The following is a 24,419-nucleotide window of genomic DNA, read 5'->3' on the forward strand; positions in this document are numbered from 1 at the left end:
ATTACACACATTAACAGATAAAGAAATGGAAATAAAATGAGGCTAAGTAATGTGTCCTCATTCACAATCTGGTGATAGAGGTAGAACTCAAATCTGGCTCCGGAATTTGTATTGTTACCACCTCTATGCCACACTGTCTCTATAACGGAATTGTTTTATTTTGGATAATCTGAATATAGAGGATATTAGGATTCACTAAGTTTGGATTTAACTCTCCTTTGTTATCTTTTTCATTATTTTATTTAAAGGCCTAAAAATATGTAGAAGAGTAACACGTAATGACAACATATTTCCAACTGTAAACTATGGTAAAGACCCATTTCAAAGATTGTTTCATAATATGCATTAGATGGATTTATCTTGCAAGTTTAAGGCTTATTATACTTATTAGTCATTAGTTGTTCAATAGCTCTCTATACAAGTATTAAAGTAAAATCTAAAGTAAAATTAGATCTGTGCTGTCATTTTACAAATTTCATTTTATGATGAAGGCGATTTTTAGTTTGAATGGTTTCTGGGTAAAGTAACAGCTCAAGAAAAAATAGTTCAAGGATTTAAACTACCTAGAACATGTAATATCACTCTAATGCATGTGATTGTGCAGGTACTGCCTACTGATTATAACCAAGGCACAGCTTCAGACTCAACACATCTTGGCAGCCTCTAAACATTGGTCAGAGTTAGTGTGTAAGAGGAAAAGTATTTGTGGGCTCTGTTTCATGAATTTTGTAGAAGACGAGAAGTTGTTCCACATTCTCAGAGTTCGAAGGAAAAAAAATATATTCATTCTAAAGTTCTCACATAGAATTAATTAATTAATGCTGAATTAGCCTACTTATAACTGTGGTGGAGAAGGAAAATGGGTATCTGGAGACCTGGGTTCTGGCCCTATTTGTGACTTGAATTTAAGTAATTCACTTAATCTCTAGGACTCTGTATTTTCTTCTGTTAAAACAAACAAGGGAAGTCCTCATTTCTAGAGTTATATGATGATATGTTCATCATGATATGATGATATAGTTCATGATGATTCTACAAGTATAGCAACAAATACTATTTAATTTCCAAATCAAAATACCATGTTTTAAATTTCTTTCTTGTACTAAAAAAGCAAATGTTTTTTATAAAATTACCATGGTTCTGTTTCCATTTCCATTCTTTCCATGTGGCATTTATGTAGATTATGGAGGGAAGGAGTCAGACTTTTCTCATTAGATTTTTTTTTTTTTACTGAATACAGTAAGAAAATGTCAGTCAGTTTAAAGTCAGTTCTAACTTTTTTTTATTATTGTTTTGATAATCCCTTCTAGCACAAAATGATGGAAGACTGTAGGAGTATTTTTAGGTAAATTCTATTCCTAATTTTAATATTTCCTCCTTTAATATATTTTTGTTATTATATTTGAGGAACTTTGCAGTTTTGTTGGATGAAATTTTATAGCTTCAGTTCAGATTGCCTTTTCAGATTTTAATTTCAGAATAGTATTTGGCTGCTCAAAACAATAGAAATTTATGTGAACAACAAAATTAAGTAGCATAAAAAGAAAATAATCAATAAATCACTGTGTTGAAATACTTAAAAGGTTTATCTCTAAAGCTTTTTCTAAATTCAAACAAAAAAACAAAAGTACAAACAAAATAGTCATATAAAAATATTCTGTCTTATTTTCCTGAATGCAGAGAGTTGACTGCTTTCATTTGCACTTTGATATATTTTGGGATAAAACTTTTTTGATCCTGGAAAAGGAACAAAGATCAGGAGTATATTCTCTTCATGTCAGAATTAAGTTTTCATACCAAAGAATGCTTGGCTGACGTTGCCATCTTTCAATTTGTTCTTTGCCTTTTTTCTTAGTTGAGAAAATAAGATTTCTCCCAGTGGTTTGGAAGACTTTATAATGTGGAAGTGAGGCTCATGAACAATATTTGGAAGGAGAATGCAGTGCAAACCTTTTAGGAAAAGTATCTTACTGTGAAGTGTCTTTTTTTTCTATAACTCAATGTGAAGTGCTTACTAGGCTCTGTGATATGAAGTACACTGAATAGTTCTTCTGCTCCACAGGTTTTATTCTGTCCAATTTCAGTACTTTATATTCCTCTTATTCACTCTTTACATTTTGTGTAAGTTTGGGGAAGACAGGTACCTTGCTGGTTTGTACCAGCATGAGGCTCTTTATGAAGAGTGGAAGGAGGGAACACTGAAGCCTATGAATGATTATTACAGATGAAATGCAGTAGGATTGCATCATCAAAGAAGTGAGGACTGTAGGATACAAAAGTCTCTATCCTAAATCACACTGCTACATCTCCAGTGACAGATGGAAGGTGACATCAGTGTCTCAGGATCACTGTACTGACATTCCTGAGTCATGTACTTCTCGGCTTTCATTATGGTCCCCGAAACTTCATGTCCTTGTAGAGACTGTTTTTTTTCTTTTCTTTTTTTAAAATTTTATCAGCCTAGCACATAGCAAGGTAATAAGTAAATATTTGATTTATCAATTTGATATGGATATTTTACATGGTTTATAGAGTACGCTGTAAAACTTAGGGATGGTTTAAACTTTGCATGTATTTAAATGATCATTTATTCAATTATATTTTAATTGTTTGTTTGCATGTCTGTCTCTTTTACTAGAGGCTGAGGTTCTTAAGGGCAGGGACCATATGCTATCCTTCTTAGTGTTGTTAACATTTACCACAGTGCCGAGGAAATGACGGTTGTATGATGAAGGAGGAAAGAGGAAGTTATGAGGGATTCCTTATAGGGCCCTTACTGAATGGGTTGCGTAAAAGTGATGATTTGACATCTGTGAGAGCAGTTGAAGGAAATTAACCAGCTGTAGAGTTTTAGACATTTAAATCACAATTAATAACTAATTTTAGGTAGGAAACAAAAAATGAAATATGGTCTTCAAGGTGGGAGAGAGAAGGAAGTAAGGAAAACAATTATTGAGCACCTACTGTGTACTGGAACTTTACTAAATTATCTCATTTAATGCTTACAGCAACCCCACATAAGGAAGTTATTAACTCCTCTGCACATATGTATTATTTGTATGTAACTTGCCTAAGGCCATGTGACTAGTATACATCAAAACCAAAAAGAGAACACACATCTCTAGGCCTTCCAAATTTCTCTACACCACGAGTCTCCCTAATAAAGTACTCTGGAAAGAAGGGGTTTAGTATAAGAAAGTTGCAGACATTTCTCTTTCACACTTTTAATAATTGGAAACTGAGTAACAATGCCTCTCATTTTATAATATTCTGAATATGTGCAAATCAAAAATTTTAGTCTGATTTATATCTAATTGGTATTGATTTTAAATTCTCTGGTTTAAGAATCCTCATCAGGTCACTGCTAACCTGTAAACAAACCTTCACATGTAATAGAGTAGCTCCCTATTTAGAGGAAGCTTGAATCCCATAGTAAACTATAGAATCACGCTTGCTTTAAAGATTTGTAATTCTGGAATTTACTTTGGTTTTTCATATGCAAGTTTAATCTATGAAAAATTAAGATGTATGTTATAACTTTTTAAAAACATTCACGTATGTCTCACATTCAAAAATACTTAACGCTACTAGTGTGGCGTAGGACTCAGAAAGATCTATATGTTGATATGACCATTCCCAATTTTAACCTTCATAATTTGTGAAAACACTTAGAAAAATTCATGTAAGATGATACATTAAATAAGAAATAAAATGTGAAGAGTAAAGGTTGGAATTTTACATTTTCTAATTAAAGCCAGAAATGTATGTTTTATTAGGAAAATCGGCATAGTATAGAAAACATTTGTTTACTGTCCTGAGCAAACAGAAACTAGAATTAGAACAATAGAATTTAACCTTGGGTTAGAATCCTCAGCTGCATAGCACACACTATCACTTGAATCTTAATAGCTCTTTCTTCATAACAGAAATCTCTGTAGATTATTTTGTACATCTAAACAAAAATTGTACTCTGAAATATTAGAAAATTGAATCTTATCACATTAGAAAAGGCCTAGACAAACAGAAAGTGACTTGTTCAGACTTTCAAGGATGCCAGTGGAAAGAGAACCCAAAGATAAATTAGTTAATACCCTTTTTTCCTCTCATTCCTCTGTTATAGCACAGAGAGCACCTTTTCATAGAGAAATAGCCCATAATCAAAGTTAATATTGAAATGATAAAATCATAATTTATATGTATGACCCAATACACAAAAGAGAACCAATTATTGATTATTTCCAGTTTGGGACTAGATATTAGCATAGGTATGTTAAAACTGTGTTTGTTCAAAGCCTTCACATTTAATTTTTCAATCTCTATGATCTCACTTTAAAAGGTTCACCTTCATAAATATGTTTTGCTTAAGATTATTCCTGGTTCTTAGTTGTCTCAACACATAATTAATCATGTAACTTTGTGCACAGGACCTAGAGTGGCTTCCTCTTACCAATGAAATTAGTAGGGGACTCCTCAGAACTCACCTTATTCACCTCTCTCATTATTGTTTATTTTCTATGCTCAAGAAGTAATTCTCTTTACTATTTAAGGTACCATATTCCTGCCTCCAGGCCTTACTCATTTTCTGTTCCTTCCTCCTGAAAAATAATAATTCTATTTTACTCATGCTTTCTATTTCATAATTTAAAAACTGCTTTTACAAATATGATTGTATTTTTGTATCTTCTTGCTATCCTCCCATTCTTTCTTTCAAGATAGACCAGCCTTCACAGACACTCAGTATTCTACCACACTATATGTTGATATACTCCAAGAACGGTTATGCTTTCCCATTTCTGTGCCTTAGCTCACAGTTTTCTGCTGAAATGTACAATGATATCTTTCTCCTTTTATCCTCTCCCTATTCTCTTCATATTCCGTGAATTTTCTAGGCCAGAAAGAAATACAACTTCCTGTGTAAACATTTTCCTGGTAAGGGCAGCCATGACAGATTGCTACTCCTTCCTCAAGACTACCTTAGCTTTTACGCTTTGCTTTTAACAGGGACCTGTATGCGTCAACATCTCTTTGTAAATTTCTAATTCCTTGAGGATGGAAGCTATATTATATTTCTCTACAGTTCAGTATATCTACATTATTCTGTATGTAGTCAGATTATAAATGCTTGTTAAAATTTGGTGAAAACAAACATGTGACAGAAATATCTTTACCCTGTAACTATCTGTATTGAGAAATGAGAACCTGGCTGCACAGCCAGCTGGCTATTTTTCAAGACGTTACTGTGCATGCCTTTTAATTCACTTTCATTTTCCTACCTTTCAGGTGTCTCATGTCTGTCTGTTGTTTTCATTAGAGGACAGAAAAAAGGGGCGCTGAACAGGTTAGGTAACTCCATACTTGTGTGGTAACAGGATGAAATTAGTGGAACTAGAAGCATGGGTAATGCTCTATAGTGTTTTAGTCATCTATTTTCCCCTTGCTTCTGTCCTGTCCAGCTCCACAGAGTGGAGTGTATATTATTTATCCTTAGAGATATACAAAAGAAATTTGATAAAAGTTAAAACACCACCACCAAAAAAGAGGAAAGAAAAGAAAAAAAACAGAAAAACAGGGCCCTATGACACAATTGAAATTATCTTCTATTACGTTAAGGGAAAGTATTACTCAAAAATATATCCCAGAGCACGGTTTTATAGACATTGTTTTTCAAGGCCAGGCTATAACACAGTTATGGCCATGGTAATGGTTGGTAACACAGCTCATTCAGTTACCTAAGGAGATTTTTCTGTCTCACCTCTCAAAGGAAGCTGAATGTTCTTACCTGAATGGATTAAAATGTAGCATAGATATGGTTTATGTGACTGACTGTGCATTAGAATTACCTTGAAAGCTTGTTAAAATATAGACTCTAAGGCCACTCTAAGAGATGCATGTCCTGTTTGTAGTTTTTAAAATACCCATCTGCCATATGATCCAGATGCAGGCAATTTATGAACCAGCATTAAGTACTAGATTCCTTCTGCATCTGTATGCATCTCCCTCTGTATGAGGGAGATTGTGTATTAGTGAATCATCTGAGGACCTTGCCAAATTTATGCTACAAAGCAAGACCAAAACCTTACTTCCTTCACAAAGCTCTATTTATTCCTTCATTCCTTTTATTTCCCATTCTTCCTAAAAGTAAAGTTAATTAAATAAGGACCATCTATGTTCAGAAGATCATGTGATTAATGTAACATGGCTCCTGCTGTCTAGTTGTTCACAGTATACAGGAACCACACAAATTAAAAAATCAAAATTATTACAAAGTCATATGTTCTGGAATAGGTAGGTACAAAGTCATTTGGAAGAAACATGATAAAGTAATAAATTCTGTCAGGGTGAACAAGCTCTCACATAACATCAATATTATAAAAAGAATAATAATAGCAAACACTCAAGTAGTACTATAGTTGTAAGCTCTTTTATATAATAACTCATTTAATCTTCAGAACAATCCTGAGATAGGTACTACCATCATCCCCATGTTAAATGTGAGGAATGAGATGCAAAATGAGGTCAATTACTTGTTGCAGGTCTCAGTCTTGAATGGGGGAGCAAGGACCCATATCCAAGCAATCTTGATTCAGAACTTGTTCTCTTAATCAAAAAGTATTTACAAAGGAGGCACTATTTTAGCAGATAGTAAAGGGAAGGAAAAATCATTTCACAAAAAGAAAAGAAAGAAAGGGAAATGTGAAAAGAAGCTATGGAAATTGTTGGCAGGGCAGTCTTTAAGAGTTTGTCTGAAGGAATGGATATGTAATGGATATAAATACAGTGACAGTCTATCTCTTTTGTCCCCGCTCTCCTTGCTTGGTTCTCTAGCCAACAAGTTGCATGCATTTGTTCGTCATGAGCTCACTTTGTTTTTCTTTGTTTGTTTTTTAAATTTATTTATTTTAAATAATTTATTATTTTTGGCTGTGTTGGGTCTTCATTGTGGTGCATGGGCTTTTCATTCTGGTGGCTTCTCTTGCTGTGGAGCACAGGCTCTAGAGTGTGGGGGCTTCAGTGATGGCAGTGCATGGTCTCAGTAGTTGTGGCTCGTGGGCTCTAGAGCACAGGCTCAGTAGCTGTGGCGCACGGGCTTAGTTGCTCTGCAGCATGTGGGATCTTCTCGGACCAGGGCTTGAACCCTTCTCCCCTGCATTGGCAGGCGGATTCTTAACCACTGCGTCACCAGGGAAGCCCAAACTCACTTTGTTATTCTGAACAGGGTATGAATCACTGATGTAGACCCTCCTGGACACCTTTGGAATTCTACCATGACTGTTAGAGATTACAACAAAAACTTTTAGAAATACTAATGATTATTAGCAAAGTGAACATCTTATTAGGATAGTTTAATAATGTATATTTGTGAACAACTTAATGTTGACCCAAAAGGCTATATTGAATCTTAGATGGCAGGATGTAGTTCCAGGATCAGTATTATTTCATAAAATTCACTATTTGGGAGGCTAAAGCAAGAGCCTGATTATTACGTTTTGGATGACAGGAATTTGAATACAGTTGATGGAATCTTGGATACCATGAGATTAGAATTGAAATGATTTTGACAAGTTAAAGAAATAATGAATGGGACCAATTCAGTAGTTTGGATTTATAAGATAAACAAAAATATGGAGAGTGACTAGCTAACAGAAATATTTTAGAAAGAAATCTGAGATTCAAGGACTAGCTAAAGGCCATTTTTGCTTTGTTTATATTAATTCAACAGGTTTATATTTTTGTTTGTATGAAGAGCACCATAATTTGATTATCTATTTGATGACCTGTGAAATGCATTTGAAATGTGTCTGGGATTACCTTATATTAGCAAATCAGTTTCTAGAAATAAAGTTATACAGATAACTTCATAAGTGTCATTTGTAGCAATCAGCACTACATGTTTTTTAAAAGTTAGGTATTAGGTATAAATAATTTTTGAAATCAATTATATCATTATGCTAAAGAGAATTTGTGAGGGATACAGGTAATTCCATTCTTAAAGAGCAGATTTTAACTTTTAATTTGAACTTTGGACTGCTTGCTTTGCTAGAATTAGTTTGCTTCATATGCTATCAAATGATTCATGTGATATTTCCAGCAGTGAAATTCTGCAACGTATCCTACCCAATGTGGTTACTTAAATAGTTAAGTCCTCTGCAATCAAAGAACTCCCACTGAACTAGTGATTATCTGTACGATATATTCTAATGTACTGAGCAAATGTGTAAAGATCATGTGGATTGATTGTTCATTTTACTTACTTCTTAAAGGGAATGAGTAGAAAAATTACATAGTGTACAATTCATTGTATAAAATCTGCTTTTTGATAAAAACAGAATGTCTTAGAAGATTGTGGAATTTAGAAGTGTAATTTGCATTACATTTTGGAACAGATTTTCTTATTTGGGAAAACATCTTTGAAATCAGAGGCTGAATCTAATTCTCTAAACAAATTTTCATTTACAGGCATTTTAGAATACATTAAAAACTGTGATCATTACATCTCTTTAAAAATCAACTAAAAAAAAAGGGAATAAAACAATATATTGATTAACATGAATGTAACACTAAAGGACTTAACAATTAGTTTAAGTATATCTTCCAGATCGTAATTTTACTTGTCTCAGACTTGAGCACTGCTTTTGTAATAAAGATTACAAACTCTCAATAGATAAATGTTACCTTTGTGGAAATTTAGATCACTTATTTTGGAAAAATATGAAATTTATTATATAATTCTGGCCTAGTTAAAAATATTAGGTGATAGAGTTGACTCTTGATAACTAAACAGTCATTTACAATCATGATATTGATTCATATATGTTCATATCTCTCTGTGTAATTATCTGACTATAAAAATATCAATGAGAGCTAATACTATAGATTCCAGGATCACCTTGCTTAAGCATTACTGTAGCATGGGTGATACTGTTCATGCCAAAACTCTATGGGCTTTTCTACTAGTGGAGTTGAGAAAACAATTTTGGTAATGGTTTTAAAAAATATAAAATTGATGATTTAATGACCTGCATATATGGAAATGTAAACCTCAACATTTATTCTTTGAGAAGAGAGAGGTGGAACAGGATAGATTAAAGCTGACTACTACTCAGATCCTTCTTTGAATTTTTTTTTTTTTTTTTTTTGGAATAGACATTTAAACAATATGGTGACAGCAGTATAGTCAGCAATGTGAATTTTGGTGATAATTCCCTTTTTCTGTTTCTGTCCCCCTAATTATAACCTCCATCTTAAGAAGCAAAATAGTGAGAAGCAAAACTTTATTGAAACGTCACAGGATTAGACTATTTGAGTTTCATTTTCCTCAAAGAAATACAGCTAAATGAAGACATGGGAACTTTACTATTCAAATGTCTCTGATCACCTTCGGTCCATAGGTGTCTCAAGACTTCCTTTTTGAGACCTTTAAGATTTTTATGCCACTCACTATATTTTACATCACAATAATACCTACTGATAGAAGATCAGCTGGATGTTTCCCAATAATAGCAGTAAGTCTATATTTAAAGTTCTTTGTATGTGTCAGGCATTGTTTTAAAAACATTACATGTATTAACTCTTGTAACACCTACATTATTATCAGTCAGGCACTGTTATAATTACAATGAAGAAAATGAGACACAGAGAGATTAAGTAACTTGCCCAAGGACATACAGTAGTAGGAGAAGCCAGTATTCTAAGTTGGAAAGTATGACTCCCTTGTCTGGAATCTTACTCACTGTGCTCTCTGGCTAAAATTATGGGTACACCTCCTATGAAATCAGAGCTTTCTCCAATACTTTGTGAATTCACAGTAATTATTTTTAATGCTCACTTCTGCTCGTTTGCAAATATGCAATTGCTTATCCATACCACATCAACCAGTGTCTCTTACCTGATTTCCATAAGGGAAAAGACCCTGTTTATAACAAAAGATTTGTTATGGTAAAGGGAGGGTCTAAACTTAGCAAAGCCAAACACTACAAATGTAACATAAGCATTCATATTCTAAGAATTTTTTTCTTTTTAGCTCCTTCACTCCAACACAATGTCCAGTGCCTGTTTCCCTCTACAGTCTCCAGCTTTGTAATATCAATCCTGGTTTTCTTGATACTTCCCTATTGGGAGCACAATGATCCTTCTTGTCTCATGCAAAGCACTCTCTTCCCAAGCAGTTTCCTTAATGGCCTCTGTTGTTGCCTCACCATCAGATGGCATCTTCTACCTCAATCTATCTAACTTGGAGGTATTTTCCCAGCAAACACTTCACACCTTTAGAGAACTCTGGGAATAGCGATCAGAATGATTCAGTTTAAACAACTTTCTTTACCACTCATTAGGTGCTCATTATTTATGAGGCACTGTGTTTTATAACATTGCTTCTCACTCTATTTTTCCCACGAGGTAGGCTTTTATCATTCTCATTTTAGAGATGGAAATTAAGTTCCAAGAAGATTAATTCACTTTTCCAAGGTTTCAAAGAAATCAAGTGCAACAGTGCATGTCCCAGCTCTGATTCCAAAGTTCAGACTCTTTCCAACGGTGTCTTCTCATTTAGATCATGATTATTTTTAAATTTGTTATTCAACCATAGTATTTTGTAATCAAATGCTTTGCATGCATACAGGTCCTCTTTTCCTCTGAAGGAGATCAACTTGGTAGCTGTTCATTGAAAATGGAATGGATGGCCAATTTGCCTGCTAAATTATAATTATAATTGAGCCCTTATAGTTCTTAGTACCATTTTTAAAGTTATAGAAGTGTAACAGAAAGGATGTTTTGTTTTGTTTTGTTAGAAATATAGAGCTCAGAAATATAAAAGTAAATATAGAGCTCAGAAATATAAAAGTAAATATACATGAAAAAGATAATTTAGTTTCTGAATCACTTCCTTTTCTGAATTTCAAAAGGCATTATGAATGGGAATACCATCATTTTACCAGGAAATAAACATTGGGACAATATATTGTGAACATAAATATTTATTTTTAATAGCTATATGTAAGTGATAAATATAGTTGGTTGTGACCAAAGGTCAAATCAATCTAATGTAACTGAAGAATTTCTGAATATATGAATTTATGGTTGCAGTCAAATGTAAACTCTCCCTAGATAATTAGGAATTGAAGGTTATAACATTTGCCATTGAGAAAATCATTATTCTCTAGATATTCAATAAAGTCTGTGATACTGTGATACTGATGATTCAGAAACCAGGTATATGTCCACTGTGAAGTATTGATTTTGAACACAAAGAGGGCACATGTGTCATTTCTAGTCTGAAAGCCTCAGCTAATACCCCCAGCATGTGTTTAAAAGCATGGACATTCACTTAGTCAATGCACATCTGTTAGATTTCTGCTGTCTGTTGGAGAAACACAGGGTGATAAGATTCAGCTTCATAATCAGATCTTTCCTTGATGTTCAGATGTCTTCATTCACTCCCTTATTGAAAACTATTAGGAAAACTACTGGAAAACATTCCAAAATAAATTGAAATGAATAGTTTTTAAAGCCATTGGGAAAATTATAATCTGTAATATAAATCATGGTGTTAATTATAATTAATAGTTATAATAATCATTCATGCCTTTGCATAATGTTGTTTACTTAGCTCATCTTTGATATATTATGTTAAAACTAGAAATAGACTGTCTTTAGATGAAAATTAATTAACAAGTATATTTCAGATGTACTCTAGTTTTTATCTCTCTCTGTATTTCTCTGTATCTCTGTCTCTGTCCCTTTCTCTGCCTCTCTTTCAAGTATTAGAGGAAGCATCATTTTGCAGTTGATAGAATGAGCTCTGTAAAAAGAAACATCTTTTACTTAAGATTGTAATACACTATATAACCTCAGTGAGGTTGCAAGTTACTTAGTTGTGTAAGCTTGGATTTATTCATACAGGAATAAGAATAATCTTAATAGGACCTACCTCATGGGGAAGTTATGAGAATTATATAAAATATTACATGTAAAGAGCACATAATTCAGTGTATTTGTTTTTCTGTATCTCCTGCATGGAACTCTTCTTGCAGATACTCAAGGTGCTTTATCAGAGAGAATTTTCTTAACCCTGTTTTAAATAGCATCCTCCACTTTCCCGCCTACCTTCATTACTTCTCAAATAACCTGGCCATACATTAGGAAAAGAGGTCAATGAATTTGACATCTTTCCTAACCAATTTTCTTTACAGGGTTATTCCTACTGACATAGTTCTCAAGATAAATGTTATTAAAGAGGAACCTCCTTTTCAAAACTTAGACAGAAATGTTGAATGCATACATCAGTGAAACCCTCAGTTCCTGGGAACAGAAACTTCAGTAGTGAATTTGGAACTTAAGCATGCAATAGTCCTCTAATCTTTGTAAAAAAATATTTTTAATTAAAGCAATTGTCATGCCATAATGTTGTCATTTATCAGCATAATGAATTTAAACTGAAGGCCACTCTTACTGTGAGAATGAACTGATTAACTAGACAGTCTGCACTGATAATAATTAGTCTGAAAAGTGCAGAAGTGCAAATCAATATCTTGGTGCTGAGACTTTCCTTGGGGAATGTAAACCATAACAAAGCTGTCAAGCTGCTGATAGATGGGGATGTTTGCTGATTTGTGTTGCTAATTTACTATCTGATAGTTTTAACTAATATACTGAATATATAAGAAATGAAAAAAGATATTTCACTTAATAAACTGTATTGAAGCCTTAGTTGGTAAACTAATCACAACATTTTTTTGAGGAGTGGGAGAGGAGTATCAGAATTATTGTAATTTTTTTGTTAATGTTTAACAAGTAAGCATCACTTGCTATTTAGTGTTATAATTTCTGTGGAAGTAGTTTTATTTCAAATTTTTGCATTTTAAGGGAAGATAATATTACAAAATAGGCAGGACCTGTATTTGACTAACAGAATTATAGTCATTCATATGGACACTCATACACCATGTTTCAGGAATAAATTACGTAGAAGAGAACTATCACTTATTATAATCCTTCCAAGTTTGATAACTTATTATTGAAAGAGTTCATTGCTGGTAGAATTTTCAGAACTCTCTTTCCTGAATTATATTCTAAGTTTTTCAGGAAACCAGTCACAGAACTTTGTGCAAAGCACAATTTTTGGACCTCAGTTTGTTTATCTATAATATTTAAGAGGTTTCAGTTATCTATTGCTGATGACAAATTACTCCAAACTTTGTGGAGAGGATAGAAATGCTTATAGAATATGTAGGTCATGAATTTGGAAAAGATAAAGCAGGATGACTTGTCTTCGCTCCATGATCTCTGGGGGGTCAGCAGAGGGTGATTGCAAATGGCGGGGGGCTAGAATTATCTGCCCACTGTCCAATAGAGTAGCCACTATTTGTATTTAAATTTACATTAACTAAATATAATTAATAATTTAGTGCTTCAGTCACACTAGCCATATTTCAAATGTTCAATAGCCGCATGTGGCTAGTGATGACCCTGTTGGCCAGTGCATACATATAAAACATTTCCATCATCACGGAATGTTCTCTTGCAAAGAACTAATGTAGAAGCATCCTCACTCATATGTCTAACATGTAGCCTGGGATGACTCAAAGGTTGGGAACAGCTGAGATTATTGACTAAAGTGTATAGATGAAAAATTTCTATTTAGGGTTCTTAGAGCATGGAAGCTGAGATCTGAGAGGGAGCATCTCAAGTGCATGCATTTGTACCAGACTGAAGCTGCATGGCCTTTTGGGACTTAACATCATAAGTCACATAGGTCATCATGCCTTACTTTACTGGACAAATAATAAGCCCACCAGTAACAAGCCACTAGACTCAAGGTATGGGGAGACTTCTAAATGGGAGGTGTGTCAGATACTCTGAGGTCATGGTTTAGAACCATCACAGACTAAATCTTTGTATCACAAGTGGTGCTTTGGAAAACTAGATATTTATAGACATGATGGGAAAGGTCTCAGTGATCAAATAAAGAAGATTTCATTTAAACAAAATTCAACACTTAGGATTTTTATGGTATTTAGTGTGCTAGTGTTCAAAGTTAATTTCTAAGGTGGCATTGTATGCTGTGGTTACCAACTGCATTTTATCAAGGCATATTTTATTTTTTAATATAAATTTATTTTATTTTTGGCTGCGTTGGGTCTTCATTGCTTCACGCGAACTTTCTCTAGTTGTGAGTTGTGGCAAGCAGGGGCTACTTTTCATTGCGGTGCGCAGGCTTCTCATTGCGGTGGCCTCTCGTTGCGGAGCAAGGGCTCTAGGCATGCAGGCTTCAGTAGTTGTGGCTCGTGGGCTCTAGGGTGCGGGCTCAGTAGTTGTGGCGTACGGTCTTAGTTGTTCCACGGGGATGTGGGATCTTCCCGGACCAGGGCTTAAACCCGTGTCCCCTGCATTGGCAGGTGGATTCTAAACCACTGAGCCACCAGGGAAGCCCAAGGCGTATGTTAGTAAATCAGTACTTATTCACATCTGGTAACAAAGTTCTACAAAGGAAAATCTGGAAAATGCTGGGCTGAATTTTCTTCAATTTTTTAAATCCTGTGATTTTATTATATTGCCCTTATTTCCTGAAAAAGCCTATCTTATACATAAACTTTTGTTATTGGAATCCTATGTTATTAGACTGGATAGAGTAGTGAATTTCTTCTTCTCTTAAGAAAATTATTTTTGCCAAAAGTAAAATTATTTCATTCATTTTTTTCTGAGATCTAATAGGAATTACAAGTAACTATTGAAAGCTGTTACATGTTTTAATTTAAAAGTGTGAGTTTATTAGTAAAATCACACTGTAGACAGTTAAAATGACAATATTAACATGGGAATTGTACTAAATATAAAGCTATGTAGACAGAATGGCTTCAGTAAGAATATAGTCAAAGGAACTTTGGGCTTAAAGCAATAGGTAAGTGGATATTGCATGAAGAAATCATAAAAGCAGTTTGTCTTTAGAGCAAGGGAACGTAGGTAACTAACATCAATGTCATTTCTATTTGTACAACCAAAAGAAATAATTTGTTACAAATTAAACACACAATAGACTGATGATGAACTCTTCACTATCCCCAAAATGATTGTTCCGCTAGTTTTTAAACTTTAAAATTGAAGATCATTTGTTAGGTTCATGCACTATTTGTCAGCATTACTGTAATTATAACAAAGTCAAGTTTGGGGTTGATAGTATCATAGCCATATGCAAGATCCTTTTCATATAAACATGTCTATTCTTATATACCTATGGTGTCCAGAGGTAAGACTGACATGTAATAAGTCATGTATTAGATATAAAGAGATAACTTTCTCTTTTTTTTCACACACACACACTGTATTTTATTTTTACAAGAGATAAACTGACACCAAGCATTGTAAATGGATGACCACAACAAAATCAAGAATGATTGCAATTAACAAACACGAAACACACTCATACTATGTCATAATATTGACATTCAGTACAGTAATCCTCCACTGTAACAGCTCCTTTACTTTGCAGTGAAAATTGATTTGTATATTTTTTGCCTCAGAGTCCTCGTGGGATTTTTTTTTATTTAAACAGAAAGTCATAAAAATTATAATCGTCCTCGTCAGTTCACTCAGTCCCATGTAATTAATTTTATTTTCATCTTGATCTTTTGTTAGCACTTTTATAAATTCATCAGTTTTCCATTAGAGTACTGAAAATGCTTATTCATTCAGTTCAGCAGTATAGTCAGTTACCAGAAACCTGTACTTGTCAGAGTCTTTTCCATGAATTCCTTGAAGATGAAACCCTTTTATAGGAACATTTTTGCAAAAGCATCAGAGTACACCCAGAACTGTCTGTAAATGACAAAAGACTTTAAAATGGCCATGGTTAAAGATTTGATGAAAGTTCATAATAATGCAATTGACAAGGAAATTTAGTTATTTCTGAGATATGCATTATAAAGTAATAACTAGAATTATGACATCTAACATTATAAAAGAGCATATAAGATTTTTAGAAATTTCATGTAATGTCTGAAACATTTATATTAACATATTTCCATACAAATAACCCAAAGAAAGTTTAGTATTAGTTGTTTTTTGTTTGTTCTTTTATACTGCACATTCTTATTAGTCATCAATTTTATACACATCGGTGTATACATGTCAATCACAATCGCCCAATTCAGCACACCATCATCCCCACCCCACTGCGGTTTCCCCCCCTTGGTGTCCATACGTTTGTTCTCAATATCTGTGTCTCAACTTCTGCCCTGCAAACCGGTTCATCTGTACCATTTTTCTAGGTTCCACATACATGCGTTAATATATGATATTTGTTTTTCTCTTTCTGACTTACTTCACTCTGTATGACAGTCTTTAGATCCAACCACGTCTCAACAAATGACTCAATTTCGTTCCTTTTTATGGCTGAGTACTATTCCATTGTATATATGTACAAAAACTTCTTTATCCATTGTCTGCCAATGGGCATTTAGGTTGCTTGCATGACCTGGCTATTGTAAATAGTGCTGCAATGAACATTGGGGTGCATGTGTCTTTTTGAATTATGGTTTTCTCTGGGTATATGTCCAGCAGTGGGATTGCTGGATCATATGGTAATTCTATATCTAGTTTTTTTAAGGAACGTCAATACTGTTGTCCATAGTGGCTGTATCAGTTTACATTCCCACCAACAGTGCAAGAGGGTGCCCTTTTCTCCACACCCTCTCCAGCATTTGTTGTTTGTAGATTTTCTGATGATGCCCATTCTAACTGGTGTAAGGTGATACCTCTTTGTAGTTTTGATTTGCATTTCTCTAACAGTTAGTGACGTTTAGCAGCTTTTCATGTGCTTCTTGGCCATCTGTATGTCTTCTTTGGAGAAATGTCTATTCAGGTCTTCTGCCCATTTTTGGATAGGTTGTTTGTTTCTTTAATATTGAGGTGCATGAGCTGTTTATATATTTTTGAGATTAATCATTTGTCCATTGATTCATTTGCAAATATTTTCTCCCATTCTGAGAGTTGTCTTTTCGTCTTGTTTATGGTTTCCTTTGCTGTGCAAACGCTTTTAAGTTTCATTAGGTCCCATTTGTTTATTTTTGTTTTTATTTCCATTACTCTAGGAGGTGGATCATAAAAGATCTTGCTGTGATTTATGTCAAAGAGTGTTCTACCTATGTTTTCCTCTAAGAGTTTTAGAGTGTCCAGTCTTACGTTTAGGTCTTGAATCCATTTTGAGTTTATTTTTGTGTATGGTGTTAGGGAGTGTTCTAATTTCATTCTTTTACATGTTAGCTCTCCAGTTTTCCCAGCACCACCTATTGAAGAAACTGTCTTTTCTTCACTGTATATCTTTGCCTCCTTCATAATAGATTAGTTGATGATAGGTGTATGGGTTTATCTCTGGGCTTTCTATTCTGTTCCGTTGATCTATATTTCTGTTTTTGTGCCAGTACCATATTGTCTTGATTACTGTAGCTTTGTAGTATAGTCTGAAGTCAGGGAGACTGATTGCTCCAGCTCCATTTTTTTCCTTCAAGACTGCTTTGGCTATTTGCAGTCTTTTGTGTCTCCATACAAATTTTAAGATGATTTTTTCTAGCTCTGTAAAAAATGCCATTGGTAATTTGAAAGGGATTGCATTCAATCTGTAGATTGCTTTGGGTAGTATAGTCATTTTCACAATATTGATTTTTCCAATCCAAGAACATGGTATATTTCTCCATCTGTTTGTATCATCTTTAATTCCTTTCATCAGTGTCTTATAGTTTTCTGCATACAGGTCTTTTGTCTCCCTAGGTAGGTTTATTCCTAGGTATTTTATTCTTTTTGTTGCAATGGTGAATGGGAGTGTTTCCATAATTTCTCTTTCAGATTTTTCATCATTAGTGTATAGGAATGCAAGAGATTTCTGTGCATTAATTTTGTATCCTGCAACTTTACCAAATTTATTGATTAGCTCTAGTAGTTTTCTGGTGGCATTTTTAGGATTCTCTATGTATAGTATCATGTCATCTGCAAACAGTGAGAGTTTTACTTCTTCTTTTCCAATTTGTATTCCTTTTATTTCTTTTTCTTCTCTGATTGCCATGGCTAGGACTTCCAAAACTATGTTGAATAATAGTGGTGAGAGTGGACATCCTTGTCTTATTCCTGATCTTAGAGGAAATGCTTTCAGGTTTTCACCATTGAGAATGAGGTTTGCTGTGGGTTTGTCATATATGGCCTTTATTATGTTGAGGTAGGTTCCCTCTATGACCACTTTCTGGAGAGTTTTTTATCATAAGTGGGTGTTGAATTTTATCAAAATCTTTTTCTGCATCTATTGAGATGATCATATGGTTTTTATTCTTCAATTTGTCAATATGTTCTATCACATTGATTGATTTGCGTATATTGAAGAATCCTTGCACCCCTGGGATAAATCCAACTTTATCATGGTGCATGATCCTTTTAATGTGTTGTCGGATTTTTTTTTTTTTAACATCTTTATTGGAGTATAATTGCTTTACAATGGTGTGTTAGTTTCTGCTTTATAACAGAGTGAATCAGTTATACATATACATATGTTCCCATATCTCTTCCTTCTTGTGTCTCCCTCTCTCCCACCCTGCCTATCCCACCCCTCTAGGTGGTCACAAACCACCGAGCTGATCTGATCTCCCTGTGCTATACAGCTGCTTCCCACTAGCTATCTGTTGTACGATTGGTAATGTATATATGTCCATGACACTCTCTCACTTTGTCACAGCCCACCCTTCCTCCTCCCCATATGCTCAAGTCCATGTTCTAGTACGTATGTGTCTTTATTCCCATCTTACCCCTAGGTTCTTCATGACATTTTTGTTTTCTTAGATTCCATATATATGTGTTAGCATATGGCATTTGTTTTTCTCCTTCTGACTTACTTCACTCTGTATAACAGCCTCTAGGTCTATCCACCTCACTACAAATAACTCAATTTCATTTCTTTTAATGGCTGAGTAATATTCCATTGTATATATGTGCCACATCTTTACCCATTAATCTGTTGATGGACACTTAGGTTGCTTCCATGTCCTGGCTATTGTAAACAGAGCTGCAATGAACATTTTGGTACATGACTCTTTTTGAATTATGATTTTCTCAGGGTATATGCCCAGTAGTGGGATTACTAGGTCATATGGTAGTTCTATGTGTAGTTTTTTAAGGAACTTCCATACTGTTCTCCATAGTGGCTGTATCAATTTACATTCCCACGAAGAGTGCAAGAGTGTTCCCTTTTCTACACACCCTCTCCAGCATTTATTCTTTCTAGATTTTTTGGTGATGGTCATTCTGACCAGTGTAAGATGATATCTCATTGTAGTTTTGATTTGCATTTCTCTAATGCTTAATGATGTTGAGCATTCTTTCATGTGTTTGTTGGCAATCTGCATAACTTCTTTGGAGAAATGTCTATTTAGGTCTTATGCCCATTTTTGGATTGGATAGTTTGTTTTTTTGATATTGAGCTGTGTCAGCTGCTTGTAAATATGGGAGATTAATCCTTTGTCAGTTGCTTCATTTGCAAATATTTTCTCCCATTCTGTGGGTTGTCTTTTGGTCTTGTTTGTCGTTTCCTTTGCTGTGCAAAAGCTTTGAAGCTTCATTAGCTCCCATTTGTTTATTTTTGTTTTTATTTCCATTTCTCTAGGAGGTGGGTCAAAAAGGATCTTGCTGTGATTTATGTCATAGAGTGTTCTGCCTATGTTTTCCTCTAAGAGTTTTAGAGTGTCTGGCCTTACATTTAGGTCTTTAATCCATTTTGAGTTTATTTTTGTGTATGGTGTTAGGGAGTGTTCTAATATCATTCTTTTACATGTACCTGCCCAGTTTCCCAGCACCACTTATTGAAGAGGCTGTCTTTTCTCCACTGTATATTCTTGTCTCCCTTATCAAAGATAAGGTGAACATATGTGCGTTGGTTTATCTCTCGGCTTTCTATTCTGTTCCGTTGATCTATATTTCTGTTTTTGTGCCAGTACCATACTGTCTTGATTACTGTAGCTTTGTAGTATAGTCTGAAGTCAGGGAGCCTGATTCCTCCAGCTCCATTTTTCTTTTCTTTCTTTCTTTTTTTTTTTTTTTTGTGGTATGCAGCCCTATCACTGTTGTGGCCTCTCCCGTTGCGGAGCACAGGCTCCGGATGCACAGGGTCAGCAGCCATGGCTCATGGGAGCAGCCGCTCCGTGGCATGTGGGATCTTCCCAGATCAGGACACAAACCCGTGTCCCCTGCATCAACATGCAGACTCTCAACCACTGTGCCACCAGGGAAGCCCCCTCCAGCTCCATTTCTCGTTCTCAAGATTCCTTTGGCTATCGGGGTCTTTTGTGTTTCCATACAAATTGTGAAATTTTTTGTTCTAGTTCTGTGAAAAATGCCATTGGTAGTTTGATAGGTATTGCATTGAATCTGTAGATTGCTTTGGGTAGTAGAGTCATTTTCACAGTGTTGATTCTTCCAGTCCAAGAACATGTTATATCTCTCCATCTATTTGTATCATCTTTAATTTCTTTCATCAGTGTCTTATAATTTTCTGCATACAGGTCTTTTGTCTCCTTAGGTAGGTTTATTCCTAGATATTTTATTTTTTTGTGTTGCAGTGGTAAATGGGAGTGTTTTCTTAATTTCACTTTCAGATTTTTCATCATTAGTGTATAAAAATGCCAGAGATTTATGTGCATTAATTTTGTATCCTGCTACTTTACCAAATTCATTGATTAGCTCTAGTTGTTTTCTGGTAGCATCTTTAGGATTCTCTGTGTATAGTATCATGTCATCTTCAATGTGTTGTTGGATTCTGTTTTCTAGTATTACGTTGAGGATTTTTGCATCTATATTCATCAGTGATATTGGTCTGTAATTTTCTTTTTTTGTAGTATCTTTGTCTGGTTTTGGTGTCAGGGTGATAGTGGCCTCATAGAATGAGTTTGGGAGTGTTCCTTCCTCTTCAATTTTTTGGAAGAGTTTGAGAAGGATGGGTGTTAGCTCTTCTCTAAATGTTTGATAGAATTCACCTGTGAAGCCATCTGGTCCTGGACTTCTGTTTGTTTGAAGATTTTTAATCACAGTTGCAATTTCATTACTTGTGATTGGTCTGTTCATATTTTCTGTTTCTTCCTGGTTCAGTCTTGGAAGGTTATACCTTTCTAAGAATTTGTCCATTTCTTCCAGGTTGTCCATTTTATTGGCATACAGTTGCTTGTAGTAGTCTCTTATGATGCTTTGTATTTCTGCAGTGTCTGTTGTGACTTCTCCTTTTTCATTTCTAATTTTATTGATTTGAGTCTCCTCCCTCTTTTCTTGATGAGTCTGGCTAATGGTTTATCAATTTTGTTTATCTTCTCAAAGAACCAGCTTTTAGTTTTATTGATCTTTGCTATTGTTTTCTTTGTGTCTATTTCGTTTATTTCTGCTCTGGTCTTTTTGACTTCTTTCCTTCTGCTAACTTTGGGTTTTGTTTGTTCTTCTTCCTCTAGTTCCTTTAGGTGTAAGGTTAGATTGTTTACTTGAGATTTTTCTTGTTTCTTGAGTTAGGCTTGTATAGCTATAATCTTTCCTCTTAGAACTGCTTTTGCTGCATCCCATAGGTTTTGGATTGTCGTGTTTTCATTGTCATTTGTCTCTAGGTATATTTTGATTTCCTCTTTGATTTCTTTAGTGATCTCTTGGTTATTTAGTAACGTATTGTTTAATATCTATGTGTTTGTGTGTTTTTTTCATTTTTTTCCCCTGTAATTCATTTCTAATCTCATAGCGTTGTGGTCAGAAAAGATGCTTGATATGATTTCAATTTTCTTAAATTTACTGAGGCTTGATTTGTGACCCAAGATGTGATCTATCCTAGAGAATTTTCCATTCACACTTGAGAAGAAAGTGTAATCTTCTGTTTTGGGATGGAATGTCCTATAAATATCAATTAAATCTATCTGGTCTGTTGTGTCATTTAAAGCTTCTGTTTCCTTATTTATTTTCATCTTGGATGATCTGTCCATTGGTGTAAATGAGGTGTTGAAGTCCCCCACTATTATTGTGTTATTGTTGAGTTCCTCTTTTATAGCTTTTAACAGTTGCCTTATGTATTGAGGTGCTGCTATGTTGGGTGCATATATATTTATAATTGTTATATCTTCTTCTTGGATTGATCCCTTGATCATTATGTAGTCTCTATCCTTGTCTCTTGTAACATTCTTTATTTTAAAGTCTATTTTATCTCGTATGAGTATAGCTACTCCAGCTTTCTTTTGATTTCCATTTGCATGGAATATCTTTTTCCATCTCCTCACTTTCAGTCTGTATGTGTCCCTAGGTCTGAAGTGGGTCTCTTGTAGACAGCATATATATGGGTCTTATTTTTGTATCCCTTCAGCAAGCCTGTGTCTTTTGGTTGGAGCATTTAGTCCATTCACGTTTAAGGTAATTATCGATATGTATGTTCCTGTGACCATTTTCTTAATTGTTTTGGGTTTGTCTTTGTAGGTCCTTTTCTTCTCTTGTGTTTTCCACTTAGAGAAGTTCCTTTAGCATTTGTTGTAGAGCTGGTTTGGTGGTGCTGAATTCTCTTAGCTTTTGCTTGTCAGTAAAGCTTTTGATTTCTCCATCAAATCTGAATGAGATCCTTGCTGGGTAGAGTAGTCTTGGTACTAGTTTCTTCCCTTTTATCACTTTAAGTATATCATGCCACTCCCTTCTGGCTTGTTGAGTTTCTGCTGAGAAATCAGCTGTTAACCTTATGGGAGTTCCCTTGTATGTTATTTGTCATTTTTCCCTTGCTGCTTTCAATAATTTTTCTTTGTCTTTAATTTTTGCCAGTTTGATTTCTATGTGTCTCGGCATGTTTCTCCTTGGGTTTATCCTGTATGGGACTTGCTGAGCTTCCTGGACTTAGGTGGCTATTTCCTTTCCCATGTTAGGGAAGTTTTTGACTATAATCTCTTCAAATATTTTCTCAGGTCCTTTCTCTCTCATTTCTCCTTCTGGGACCCCTATAATGTGAATGTCTTTGTGTTTCATGTTGTCCCAGAGGTCTCTTAGGGTGTCTTCATTTATTTTCATTCTTTTTTCTTTATTCTGTTGAGCATCAGTGAATTCCACCATTCTGTCTTCCAGGTCACTAATCTCTTCTTCTGCTATTGATTCCTTCTAGTGTAGTTTTCATTTCAGTTATTGTATTGTACATCTCTGTTTGATTGTTCTTTAATTCTTCTAGGTCTTTGTTAAACATTTCTTGCATCTTCTCGATCATTGCCTCCATTGTTTTACCGAGGTCCTGGATCATCTTCACTATCATTAATCTGAATTCTTTTTCTGGAAGGGTGCCTATCTCCATTTCATTTAGTTGTTTTTCTGGGGGTTTATCTTGTTCCTTCATCTGGTATATAGCCCTCTGCCTTTTCATCTTTTCTGTCTTTCTGTGAATATGGTTTTTATCCCACATGCTGCAGGATTGTAGTTCTTGCTTCTGCTCATAGGTTTCTAAATAGTTTAGTTTAACTGAATATAAAGTATCAACTAGTATTTTCTTCCCATAGAATCCATATATAACTCAGAATAGGATGGCTTAAATTAATTTCAATTTATAAAAAAAGTATTTACAAAATGCCAAGATTGTCTTGGTACTATAAGTAAATTCACTATATAACACTATTGTTATAAATGAGAAATTAGATATAAAACATTGTATAATGTGGCAATTATAATTAGTATTAATTTTTAAGAACATAGAAAATATTAAAAACATGCCCATAAATGTTTATTATCTATGTCAAGAAGTCCAAGCTATACAAATTCTGTTTCCTTGGAGATGATGTTTTGTAATTATTTTATGGCCCTGGCAGCAGTGGTTACTCATCCATTCAGTAAAAAGTTGTTGAAAACCTACTGCCAAATGCAGATCTGAATGTCACCCTAATAGTATGAGAAAATACATAGTTGGGCAACTTCAATCCAGTGTGATGAGGGCTGTATTAGAGGTAAGCAGGAGTGCTGTGTGAGTATGAGGAAGGAGGACCTCACGTGTGGAGAAGACAAGGCTTTGCTGAAGAGAGAGTGCCTTCTCCAGTCCTGACATTTGTGTTTATGTGCATTTGTGAATTCAGGTGGTCATTATGACTGGATTCCTTCTCTGTAATGACAGGCATAGTTTCTTTATGTGGTAGATTTGTGGAACTACAAGTTATTTACAATTTTGTATTATTAGGAAATAATTATCTACTGAGAAGATTTATAATATAAGATTAAAACATATTTTTAAAAATGTCACCAAAGTATGCCATTATATGAGCAATATACTTAATTTCTGAATTAACCACATTTATTGGTGCTTGGAATATTTCATTTTCAATCTACCCTTGCTCCCTGTAATATAATATACCTGGATTCTTTCTCACAGGAAGGTGATTTAATAGTTCATACTAACTAGAGATGTGATTATG

Source organism: Delphinapterus leucas, chromosome 1 (genome assembly GCF_059928025.1).
Source record: "Delphinapterus leucas isolate spDelLeu-1000000601 "Yukka" chromosome 1, BTC_Dleu_Yukka2, whole genome shotgun sequence".
In the NCBI taxonomy this organism is placed as follows: Eukaryota; Metazoa; Chordata; class Mammalia; order Artiodactyla; family Monodontidae; genus Delphinapterus; species Delphinapterus leucas.